General features: G+C 47.7%; 1 protein-coding gene across 3 annotated transcripts in view; it reads right to left on the bottom strand.

The window, feature by feature from the left end:
• ACACA (acetyl-CoA carboxylase alpha) overlaps nucleotides 1–12,861 on the bottom strand; it is a 146,114-nt gene that overhangs the window by 132,706 nt on the left and 547 nt on the right. The window contains exons 2-3 of one of the 3 annotated variants that reach the window (XM_075771715.1): nucleotides 6,171–6,238; nucleotides 3,622–3,752 (exon numbers count right to left, since the gene is read on the bottom strand). The gene's annotated coding sequence lies outside the window, so the exon portion shown is untranslated. Of the gene's footprint in view, nucleotides 1–629; nucleotides 742–3,621; nucleotides 3,753–6,170; nucleotides 6,239–12,861 lie in introns of those variants that run through there. The other 2 variants (XM_075771716.1, XM_075771720.1) reach the window with 2 other exon arrangements.

Genomic DNA, 12,861 nt, shown 5'->3' with positions numbered 1-12,861 from the left:
CGCAACCGCCGGGCCCGCCGTGGCGGGCAGAGGCGGGGGGGGGGGCCGGGGGGGGCCCCACGAGCGATCAGACCGGGAGCCCCACGGGAGCCCCACGCCCCTGGTGCCGCACGACTCGCCGCAGCGGGGGGGGGGGGGGCTGGCCCCGGACCACACCGCGCTCCGCCGCGGGCAGCGGCGAGGCACCGGGAGGAAACCGGCCGGCTCTTCCGGTCAGCAGGAGCGGCTCCGCGCCGGGCGGCTGCCCGCGCCGCATCCCCGGGGCTGCGAACCCCCGCGCCGCCCCCCGCACACGGAGCTGCACCGCTCCGGGCCGCTCCCGAGCCGCAGGCGGACCCGGGGCGCCAGCAGCTCCCGAGCACCGCGCCCGCCCGCGCGGAGCTGACAAAGCCGGCGGCGCGGCACGGCACGGCACGGCGTTCCACCGCCTCCCGCCGGCACGGCACGGCGCGGCGCGGCCCGCGCTCCCCCGGGCCCGGCCCCGCCCAGCCCCGCAGCCCCGCGCAGCGCCGCCCGCCGGGGCCCCGGCCCACACGCGCCCCTCCGGCCCTTCAGCGCGGCGGCGGCCCCCATGGCGCGGGTTCCCGAGCCCCGCAGCCCGCGGAGGCCCGGCGGGGCGGAGCGCTCACCTCAGGGTGCCGGGTGCTGCGGAGGCGCGGCGGGCCCCCGGCCTGGCGCTGGGCAGCGGAGCTGGCGGGGGCGCGGTGCTGCCCCCCCCATTCACCGCGCGGCCCCGCCCCCGGCCCCGCCTCCTGCGCCCGGCCCCGCCTCCCGCGACGGCGCCGCCGCCGCGGTGGTGTGATGCGAGAGGTTACCTCAGGTCGGCCACCTCTAACCTCGCCCCTCCCGGTCCCGGCCCTGCGCCGCTCCCATTGGCTCCCGCGGAGAACATAGCGGGGGGCGTGACCAATCAGGCAGCGCGAGCGGGGCGTGACCAATGAGGAGATGCCCATGGCCTGAGCGGCCGGCTCGGCGCGCCCACTGGCTCCCAGCGCGGGGGAGGCGCTGCCGGCAGGGCTCGCTCACACACGCGCACACACACACACCCCACACACCCCCCCGCACCCCCGGCCTCTGTTGGCGCGGCCCGGCGCCCCCTCATCCCCTGCGGGCCCCGTCCCCGTCCCCCCCCGGTGTCCCCACACGCCCTCCTGGCCCGAAACTGCCGTGTGAAACCGGCACGGCGGGGGCTGCGGGACCGACATGCAGCGGGGACGGTAACGGGGCCCAACCTGCGTCGGGCCCGGCCCAGGCCGCGGGGGGCCAGGCCCGACACCCACCAGGGCCCCGGCATGTGAGACGACACCAGCCGGCGGCAGGGCCCGGCACCGGGGGCAGGACCCCCCCACCCAGCGAGACCCTCGCCCACGGCAGCCGTGGCCGCGCAGCAGGAGGGAGCCCGGCCCTGCCACACAAGGCGCCAGGCCCAGCGCCTCGACAGCCTGCACACGAGAGCGCGGCGTGGAGCCGGGACACGGACCTGTCCCCTCCCGGGGCACAGAGCAGATAACAGCGGGCAGGAGGCTGCGAAGTGCCCGGGCGCTGCCAGAGTGTTTCCTACCTGTTCTTTGACCTTTAGCCACTTGTTCTGTAGATGGACAGCGGTTTAAAGAACTGCTCCTTCTGGGGTTTTTGCTTTGTAAGTTTTGTTTAAAGATTGTTGCATTACAGAGTTGCTGAAACTTAAACTGAGTAAGTAATGCAAGTTTAATTCCTAACGTCCTGGATCTGGTCATCTGTGCAGGCAGATCCTCTTCCTGCTGGCAGCGGCAGCGGTGCCAGGGGGGCATAAAAGCATAAATACCTGCGCAGTTTGGGGGTCTCAAACAGCGTTCAGGCAGGGCTCGTCACCGTGAGCGCCTTCCTGCAGTGCTCAGAGGGACAGAACCAACTCCCGCACATCACTGAACCCTCCTCTCTCTTGTGGGCACTGCTCTAGGACAGCTGTCTCGGGCTCACAGAAACTCCACTGCAGGAGGAGGAACAGTAACAGGACAGTGAACTTCCTCAGCTACAGACTTCAGTTTACAACTGCAGGCAATTTCTTTTTTAAACGTGTTTCAAGACTGAGGCGGTGCTTGTGGGGATGTGGAGTGACTGTGCTCTACCAGGAAACAGTGTCCTGACCTGGGAGCACATGTCAGAGTATGTGCCTGCTGCTGGCAAGTACTGCACGTCTGGAAAACCTTATTTGGGGCTTTGTAGCTTTGTGGTTAATCATATTATTAGGGGGAGCAGGCCGTGTTCTCACCTCCATCAGGACTAAATCTGGAAAATTGTTCAGGACATTTTTATTTATATCTCTGTAGATACATCTTTTACATAATCTTCCTCCGTTTAAATATTACTATGAAGGAGCTAAAAGAGAAGGCTAGTCAATGTTAGCTTCATTGCGCACAGTACTAAATCCCAGCTCACACAAAAGTGAGGGGGAGTACTTGGCATGCGGAGGGACTGTGTCCCAAATCACCGATAATAACTATATACAGAACTTACAAAATCAGAGATTACGACAGGTACTTAGTTCATCCTGTCTAGTGATCTGAGTATTCTGGTCGTGCTAAAACCTGCACGCTGCTTGTCTGCCCTGCCCATTTCATCCATTTAGTTAATAAATACTATTCAAATACTGCTGTAGGAGTGATTGCCACATATAATTAAATCCTGTAGCAACTCCCCCGTTCAAGGGCAAAGAGAGAAAAGAACATGTGAAAACAGCAAATGAAATCCATTAACCTTAAAAATAAAGCATGGATTTGAAAGGTGCTTTTGAAATTAAACAGCGGTAATAGCCCTGGGCCACCCTCAGCTTTGATGGCCTTAAAGCAGCACTTCATTTATCATTGTAACATTTAACGGTTGGGCTTTCTCACAGAGGGATCCTAGGGCACACCATACAGGACAGTCGCTAATAGCCTATATACATGCAGCACGGGATACATCCCAAAACACTCCATTATGTGAATTTTACGCAAGCAAATAAAAGCTTTGGGCTTTCTATCTTTCACGCCTGCTCTTACCCACCGAAGCCAGCAATAAAATCTCGCCTCATTGTGAGCAAGTGTTGGTGGAACACTTTTTACAAGGAAAGACAATTTGGGAGGAATTACAATAACTGATTTGGAATACACCACAGGGTAAGGAATACCCAGCAATTGTTATTGGCCACGCTGAATCAAATCCCACATTAAAGGACACCCAGTGAATTTTGCCACGACTTACATAGGAGCAGAAACGGGTTCAAAATTTTCCTCAATTCTAGAGTGAAATAGTTACAAAGGACTGGTTAAAAATGTGCTCAAGCTTCAAATTGTGGGCAGCAATAATGTGTGTTTTAATAGGAACATATTGTTTCACCAAGTTCAGACATACTTTCCGAAAGTTTTGTCAGATTTTGAATTGTATGTGCTTTGGGGGGCAGGGTTGGTTAAATGCATGTCCTTATTCTATTATGTTCAGAAATTGGACACAGTACATTGTTTACTCTTACATGACTTAGGAGTGCATGCACTGTTTACATGTGCAACCCCACCTCCATTTTCTAAAAAAGCAAGTGTAGCCTTAATAATGCAAGTAAATAATTTAAAAAAAAAAAAAAAAAAACAGGGAAAATGTTACTACCTTTTATGATGCCAGATTAGGGTTCCACGTCTCTTCCCCAGGCTCTGATAACATCACCAGTGCAAACACAGGAAAGATCATCCTAGGTTAGGGGGGTTAGTGACGCCATCCATCCTGGCACAGCTCACGTCCTGGCAGGCAAGTAAAAGACAGAAAGGTCAGGATGCTTTTTTAAAGCAAAATCATGTTTTAGCTATTTAGAAAATGTTACTGAAGATTTTAAACATCAGAATTGAAATGTTAATCCTTGCAACACTGACAATATCTGCCTGTTTTCAAGGATAATCACGAACAAAATGCCTCATTCTGTCCAGTTAGCAGGTTAGCTGCCATCACTAACTCAGTCCACAAGATGTGCTGTTATTGGTCCTAAGTTTTCTTACAGCTTCAGGAAGCGCCCCAAATTGTCTTGTAAAACCGTGAAGTTAGGCTTGTCTCGGCATTCCCAGCCCACGAAGAGAAGCAGTAGAACTAACCAGAAAACAAAACTGAGCGCTGTAGATGGGATGGTGAATATTTAGTAGCAGCATTAGATAACTGCATTAAAAATAAACATTTAATTGTTTGAAATTATTCATAATCTAATTTTCTTTCCAGTAGTTTTGAGTTTTTATTTACAAGGCTGAAGAATTTTGGATTCCTAATGGTTACTATCTTGAGGAAGTTGCACAAAAATTAGCAAGTATGGAAATACAGCTTAAAAAAGGCTACAGAAGGGAAGTGTCTGATCAGCTGAGTGAGAACACACTTACTGACAAGCTGATGAAATCCTCCTCTATGAAGGATCCTAAGAGGTCTCCCTTGGAGATCTATGCACCGCATTTCACGAGCAAAGAAATGTGAGTGAACATTTTTATTTTATTTTGCATTAATATACTATTTCCAAAATAAAAGATTCATTCAACTGGATAACCATTTCAATGTGTTGATTTGCAGCTACATATTCTTTGTATGACACCTCGGGAGGGGGAATTGTGTGGGGTTTTACATTTCTCAGGAAGATTCAATTTGATTTCTTTTTTTCACACTGGAAAATGGTGAATGGTATCCTTATTCTACATTCCTTCTTTCTGATCGGTGTCAAGTTGCAGTTTATGGTAACTGGATGTCAATTATGAACAAACACAGCACTTAGAAAAGTACATAATCATAATTTATCAGGAAGCCCTTCTAGACATGGAGCAGATCACATGTACCTCACACTAGCCATGCTATGTGAGATTCCAGACCTATCTTATATCTCTTCACACCTTTACCACAGTGGGGGGGGAGTTTAATTCTACTATTGGCTTTTCAATTTTAATTGAAAAAAATCATTGAACTAAAGCAGCTGAATACACTAAAAAACCTGCAGAAGAGGGAAGTGCAGAGTCTGGTTTTATACCACCTGACAGATTGTAAATATTAAATATTTATACTAAAATCCATCCTTACCCACCATGAATATCTAAATGAAGCAGGCATGCAAAATAAATATTGACATGCAAGCCCTTGCTGCTCCATTTGCTCTCTTTTTAAACTTAATTTATCTTCTGGCATTATCAATGCTTATGGAAATGTTTTCTTGAGTCTCTAGAGTATCAGTCATTTGCAATGTCAGGGGTTATTTTAGACTGAACAACAATATTCTATCCTCCTGTGATCGGGGACATAAGCCTGTGGTTATTCAGAATTTAAAAGCCAGAGGCTTAGGAGGGAAAAGTGATTTCCATCGCCACCTTGTGTCTCATATAGAAAATGCCGATTCTGCAAAAACAATCATCCAACAGTGTAAAAAAACCTCACCAGGACTTTTTGATTAAACCTGGAGACACTAGCCTGGTAATTTTCCACTGATCTCTGGATGCTGCCTTTATGTATTGCCTGTGAATCGGCTGGGCACAGCCACCCTCGAGAGCTACTGCATTTCACCCAGCGGCACATGGGCTCAGCCTGGGCTCCCTCCTAACTCCTGGGAGCAACTTGCACCAAGGCTGGCAGATAAGCACAGGCTACCTTCATTTCCTAACCAGTTTTAGGCTTTACCAATAATCCAAAAAGCCTAAAATGACCAGTGTGCTTGGCATCACTTCTCCCCGTGCCAGAGCTCCGGTGGTAATCCCTGCCGCCGCTTGTGACCCTTCACAGCACTGTCCTTGCCCCAGACTGGGAGCTGCCCTAGGCAAGTGGGACGGCTCCTCTTTACAAAAGGCCTGTGAGGCAGGCGATGCCGGCTGAGGGATTACGTGGTGATGGTTCACTTCACCCAGCCGCACGGTGTATTTAGCCACGCTCGTGCACCAAGGCTCACCCTTGGCCTGCTCCAACTGTGGGTGTTGAGGGCCCAGGGAGGCTCAAGGGCCCCCCCCCCAGCTCTCAGGAGGCTGCTGAGGACCCTCTCTTCGGGGGAGAAGGCTTTAGGAAAGGGTTCTGTTTGCCCACAACAATGGGGCGGCTGCCACGGGATCCCATTCTAGAAGGAGCTCAGCCCCACGGCAACCAGTGGCCCCCAGCCCACACCAGGACCCCAGCGTGCCCTGGACCCCTCTCCCACGAGACGCCACTTTTACCTGTTTCACCCGTCTCAGTGCTTGACTCTGGGACTCGTCTTCAGGACCAGAGTTAACTTGTGGTATACCTATTGAAAAGAAATTTGACCAACAGATAGATTATTTTTTTCAGGTCCATTTTTCACCTGGTTCCACATTTCTCCTGATTGGATCAAAACTAGAAATTAGCACAATCTACAGTGAATCAAGGCTCTGACTTTAAACCTTCCATAAGCTGACCAGGTTAAAGGTGCAGGAGTTTCGAATATATGACTACAGAGCTATTCGGGGATCTCTACTAATCAGCTCGGTATCTGCTTAAACACCTTTACAACATTACTCAAAGGAAGCAGTAAAGATAAAAAGAGCTTCAAGATTATCAAGAGAAGATGCAATTATGCTCACAATATTAATATTTAGCTTAGTGTTTGCACACAATCTCAGCAGAAAAGGTGAGTTGTTCACATACTTGCAAGTTCTAACTGAAAAACACTAAGGATTTTGTAAGAGCCTAACTTATGTAATATTAGGAATAAATACACCTTTGTATGTTAACTTTCTCTCCTCTACCACATGCTGAACTAAGTCTTTAATCTATACGCCCTCACCTCAAATTCTTGCACCTTTGCTGCCAGCAAAACGTTGACATTTAAAAATAGTTACTAAAAGAGGGTAGTACTGACTTAACTGTGCATTGTAATTAAAAGTGGTTCATCCTTCACTCCATTCCCTCAGACCCCAGACACTACAAATGTCATGTGGAAAATGCCTCAGAAATATCTGGCAGTGTAAGAAGCCTGAACATCTTCCTGCAAGGTAAGGAGCCAATGGAAGAGGAAAGCTGCCAGGGCTCTTAATGGCGTGGGTAACATTTTCAGCTGTCTCAGCTATTCCTCAGCCACCTGACCAAAAAGAATACAAGAGGTCATGAAAATTTTTAGCTCTGTTTTGCTAAAAAACAGAGACACCACTATAGTAAACTTTGTTGGGTTGGTGTCACTTGCTGTCAGCAGCTAGGCATAAAATCTGAAACTTTCGGATTTCAACATCTGAGTGCCTCGACTAAGGCTTCAGCCCCCACATCACCTTTTGAGTCCCCAAGAGCAACAGGGACCCCAAAGAGAGGGGTCTGTGTCGACTATTCAGGGAGGTGCCCATAGGTAGTTATGTTACTATAAAGGGCAAGAATGTTGTCCTCTAGAGTGTAACAACTTACTGTGCTTGGGCACCAAAAATAAAGCTAGCCTGACAAAAAAGAACCGCCAAAGGGATTACACACAAACAACCTGCTTGAATTTTCCTCATTGCAACGTTAACAGCGAGCTGTCTCTGAAGTTCCTTTACAGCAGTATATCCCTCACAGCTGCCTCTGCTGGCCTGAACCTTTTGCAAGAAGAACTGCAAATAATCTAAAAGAATCCATTTCTAATGTTTCTTATCCCTTTTCCAGCCCCTGGGATAGTAGCAACCAAGGGGAAGTTAAGCAGAACCCAAAAAGTCATCACTCTGGAATGCTTTAGTCTTCAAAGCCCCGTGCAAGTAAATCTGTATTTGAAGAAGATGGATGGAGATCGGACAAACCAGACAGCAGAGAAACGTACCCTGCAGAGCCTGAAAGTTGTCACCAGCGCAGACAGGAAACCTGCTGTTGGCCACACCTGTGTTTTACTAACACGCCACAGAAAAAAGTTTCAGAGAAAATTTATTCTTAGAGAAAAAGGTAAAAAGTTCAATGTAGCAAATATATGTTTAGATATGTCAGAGGATGGCAGTCTTTGATTTCATATAGCTGATACCTTAGCAGTTATTAAAAAAATATTTCTCCCTATTAAAAAAACCCAAACAAAAACTAGGAGAACATAACAATCCAGAGTTAACATTACTGAAAGCTACAAGGTTTGGAACAATTCCATGCTGTTTGGGAGGGCCAGGAGGTTTGGGCAAATATAATTTCCAATATTAATACATATAGAAAATTCTGTACATTGGGAAATTGCATATAAGCAAGAAAACCGTCTCTAGTACTTTACTGTGAATTGCCAGGTACGCTGCCACCTCTTGCCAACCCTGTCAGCGTGCAAGTAATTCTAGCCTTCAACTGCTTCTGGTTCTTCAGTTTAAACAGAAACAAACATCTGGTTTTAAAACTTCTTTTCATTTCCAGTGTTTCTGGCAGGGACCTCAAATTGTGTTATAACAGCAAAGCTGCCCAAGCTGAAAGATTTTGCAGAGAGTTTGACTGTCCCACATGTGCACCAAGAAAACCAAACTTTAGAGAGTAAGTACCAATTCTCCCTCCCGAGTCACAGAGGTAGCACAGCGGTAGGTGTAAAGGATAAGAAAAGATACTGGCTTTCACACACACAACTTTGGCGAAGTTCTCCCAAAGAGCAGTATTGCCTCTGTCAATAAATGCCTTGGCCCAGGTGTTTCGTGAATCCATGGCTGTAACGAGAAAAACAATATTGAAGCAGTGACTTTCACAAGAAGATACCCGTGTTTAAGTGTGCCCACGAGGGCTCCTAGCTTCCCTTAAAACCTCACTGACTTTGGAAGGAAGTTACAAGCCTTACTACTGTGACTGGGCTTACACCCCAATTTCATCTGGGGACCAGGCAGGAACTGAAAGGTATATGAAATATTTTTAAGTAAAAAGTTTCTGAGATTCTAGAGAGATTTACAGCTTCCTGTGAAAGCCTACAGGGGGCTCTGAATTGTTCTTCTGCCCTGGTCCACCTAACATAGCCCATCCTAACCAAAATGAAGAAAACTTTGAACTGTCAAAGACTTGTAAACACATCTGAATATTCTTCTCTATCTCATTTTAGAGGGAATTCCATCCACAACTGAAAAAAATATGCTGAACAGACAAAAACTAACTATCATCATAAAAGCCTTCATCGCTTACATCCTGTTTGCCTTTGCAATACTCTGTATCATGTTTGTTATATATAAAATTCCCTGCCCGGTAAGTTTTTGAACATGATAGCTTCTTATCTCAATCCCCCACACTCATCCAGAATACAGCCCTGTAGGTATGACTGATAAATTGAAATACGGTTACCAGGTTCTCAGGAAGAGAGAACTATCTTTACAGATACGGGCAGAAGCTGTGTGCTCAATATAGGGAGGCAAGAAAAATACATGGTCTGAGATTTGCAGACCTCCTGAATTCACTGTACTATGATGACCATCTCACACACTTCTTGATACAGCAGGACTCTGCTTTTCCTAGAGGAAACCTTGTTCCTCCTTCTAAGCAGAGATTAGCAGGAGAGTAATCCACTAGCTCTCTAGCAACCCAGCTTATGATTTAGGAGAGGCAAGTCTCATTTTTGGTTGCAATCAACTGCTCCCCAAATTACTACTATCAATTTGAGGCAATTCTGTCAAAAAGCAGCCCAGAACAACCTTGTGCTCTTGTGCACAGGCAGCTGCTGGCCAGCTGGGAGGTACTCCTGATGCCAGAGGAAGAACAGTTTAGGGGTGGAAGAGAATAGGCAAGGCTTTCAAAGGCCAGGTAACCCTCTCTAGTCTTCTAGGATGCAGCATGAACTATTAGAGCATGCTGGTTGAGGGCATATATACGAGAGGGACATACTGAGAACAAAAGACATCAGGGGCTGCAATATGCCGACGTACTTCTGTAAAGCCATATTACTTTGATGCCTAAAAATCCAGTAACGTTCACCATGGCCCCCCAAGAAACACTTAGCCTTTTGTTAGTTTTGAACAGTTGGTGTTCCCCACCATCCCCTACACACCCCTAACTACTTTTGTTTCTTTCCTGAGTGCCAGTGCCCTGACTGGATGAAGAGCGTACAGAGCAGAAGCCTGTCTGCAGCCTGTGTCCCAGTGCAGGACCAAACAGCACCGCTTTCAACCCTGGTTCTTAAGGGCACAGAACGGAAGCCACTGGAAGCTTTTGTTTGACTCTCAGCCTCCCTTCCCCAGGTACTACTGGTCAGTGCCAACTGAATTTGACCAAGGGATAGCAGGCCCCAATGCAAGCAATTTTCCAAGTGAAGATCTGATTAGGTAGTTAAGCAGACAGCCAGATATGTCCCGGGGGGAGGTGGGTGGCAGCCGTCCCACCAGCCTTGCATACCTCCTGGGCAAACAGCACACGCAGCATGTGCGTCCTGTGGTCACAAGTGGAGATGGGAGGGAACCTGGGACTAGGGGCATGGGGAGGACGTATGGGGCCAGTCTGGGCTCACTCATTCTGCTCTTCGCAGGGTAACCTGCCTTTACATGCATCTAAGCAACAATTACTGTGCTTGCAGATAGACCTGTCCCTTCCCCCTCAAAACATTAAATAACCCTAAATTATTAAGGTGCCTTTCATGAAGAAATTATTTAATCTTGTGCTTCCTACCCCATTAAGTGAACTGCTGAGGTTGAACAGTTGTACTCTACTCCCACCTCTCACTGTGACTTGGGATTGAGTCGCTTAACTTCGGCTTATCCAGTTACTTGTCCATCACCCAGCTCTAACTGCCTCGTAGTGAGACCAGAGAGCTTAGCCCTGTCGACACACAAGAAGCCCTCTGGATATGACATGTACAGAACAAACCGCTTGAGAGCATTTAATTTGCAGAAATTATCAGTAAATAATTTCAAATAGCAACTGAAAATTACCTCATTTGTTAAAACTTCTGAGTAGAAAAAGGCAGCATGTGAGCACATTACTCATTACAAATTATCCACTTAGATCTTCTTGGCGTGTAACTGTAGTGAGAAATGTGCTATAGAGAGAGGTTCAGAAATTGAACCGAGACCCTGGAGAACCATTTCACACAAGCCATTGAACCGCTATCAGATGGTAAAACCTTTGGGCCCCTACTAAGCTGAAAACCATTTGAACAGGCTTAAGGTAAAAGAGTTTTTACGTCACTGCTCCCTCCAGGAGACACCAGGCATGAACTGAACTTCCTTCAGTTCAGTTCAGCCAGGAGATGTCGCACCACTAAATTACTGATCTGAAAAACGCGAGCACTGGTGTAAGACTCTAGGAGTAGGGTTGGTTTACATTCCTCATGAATGTTTTTTCTTCCCTTACCAGACAGAGCCATATTAGCAGGACCCTTACACGGAAAGATCTAAAATCATTGTCATCCATGAAACCTACCCATGAAAAGCGGCAGGCCTCAGAAGAACATCCTTTTTACCTGCAAAGGTGCATCACATTTCCCTCACCACTTACTGGAAACAGCAGAAAGCAACCACTGAGAAGACACCCATATGCTGATTCCTTCCATTAACTACCCTGATTCTTATTTTAATTCCCAGATACAGGAAAAACCTGTTAGCATAAGCAATAAATATTTAATTGACATTCCAAACTCTGCCTCTCCCAAATTCTTAATTTTTTCCTATAATTTTTCACATGCATTTAGGACCTGGGCAAAAGGAAGAGGAACTAATTTCCAGTATTTTTAGTCCTGCAATTAAATAGTTCAGACAAGGAGCATACACGCAGGAAACTCATCCGAGAATACCAGACCTTCTCCTCCAGCCTCAACAGGAATAATGCCGATATTAATTGTTGAGCTTTAGCCCTTGTCTCGGTCTGAGTAGGTGAATCACATTTTCGTGTGCTGATACAAAATGAATCTCTGATCTATTTGCAAGGTACTTTTATCTAATGCAATCTTCAGCCCCCAGATATGAACTGCCAAAGGCTACATCTGTCTGGTACAGAGAACAGCTCTCATCTCAAGTTCCCATGCAAAGGATTAAATGTTTCAGAATCTGCATAAATTAATAGAAGCAGCCTTCAAGCCTCACAGTGAACAATATACCACTTCCCCCCAGGGATGCAGATCCTGTTCATCTAAATCAACATCATGCACGCTCGGAGGGGCACCAGAAGAATTTCACACAAAATTAGTATCCCACAACAGCATAAAAAATGTTGCACAGAAACAGTAATGACAGGAGTTGCTTGTGGAAGAGGTATGGGGTCACTGAGCTGTGTGGGGTAGACACAGCTCTGGGCATGTGAGCTTTCCAGGCAGGCTGAGTTTACTGCAAGAACAGTGCTAAACTACAAGCACGTATTTGAAATCCATGAAATAGCAGTAACCATAAACGTACAGATAATCTACTTAGTATCTGTGTTAAACCACGTTTTAATTGTCAGCATTGCTGTCACAATTGCACCAGGCTCTGAATGAATACCATGTCCCCACAGGAACACAGTACAGCACACGAGGCCACCGCAGAGGTGCCAAGAGATACGATGAGGTGTGCATTGCCACTGTGCAAGGTTGGCTGTGCAGACCGTCTAATAGAAAAACAAATGACTATTTTAAACAAAGTAACTAGCTAAACCATTCCCAAGCTTGAGAGTTTTATGCAATGCAAGACTCCTTAAGCCCTATTCAAATCCCTCTGGATGTTCTCAACAAGCCCAAGCCCACATGTGCACCCAGTTCACAAGGACATCCAGAGTCTACACAGGAGACAGCCACAAGGTCTCATGGGCAGGATAGTGCCCGCGGGCAGACAGGGAAGGGAGCAGAGAGCCCCTTTCTCAAGCCAAAGTCGGACAAGATTTGCCTTCTCTACCTCAGGAACTTCCAAGGATGAATCCGAAAAGATTGTTTCACTGGCAGGAGCCATCTGAAAGCTGATTTATTAACTGCTACGGGAAGGAGCCGCGGCAGTGCAGTGCGGCACAGCGCCGTATCCGAAGGGCAGCCGAGGC

This window comes from Balearica regulorum, chromosome 19 (assembly GCF_011004875.1).
Source record: "Balearica regulorum gibbericeps isolate bBalReg1 chromosome 19, bBalReg1.pri, whole genome shotgun sequence".
Lineage (NCBI taxonomy): Eukaryota > Metazoa > Chordata > Aves > Gruiformes > Gruidae > Balearica > Balearica regulorum.
Note: the sequence above shows the minus strand (reverse complement) of the source record. Positions and strands in the feature narration are given on the sequence as shown.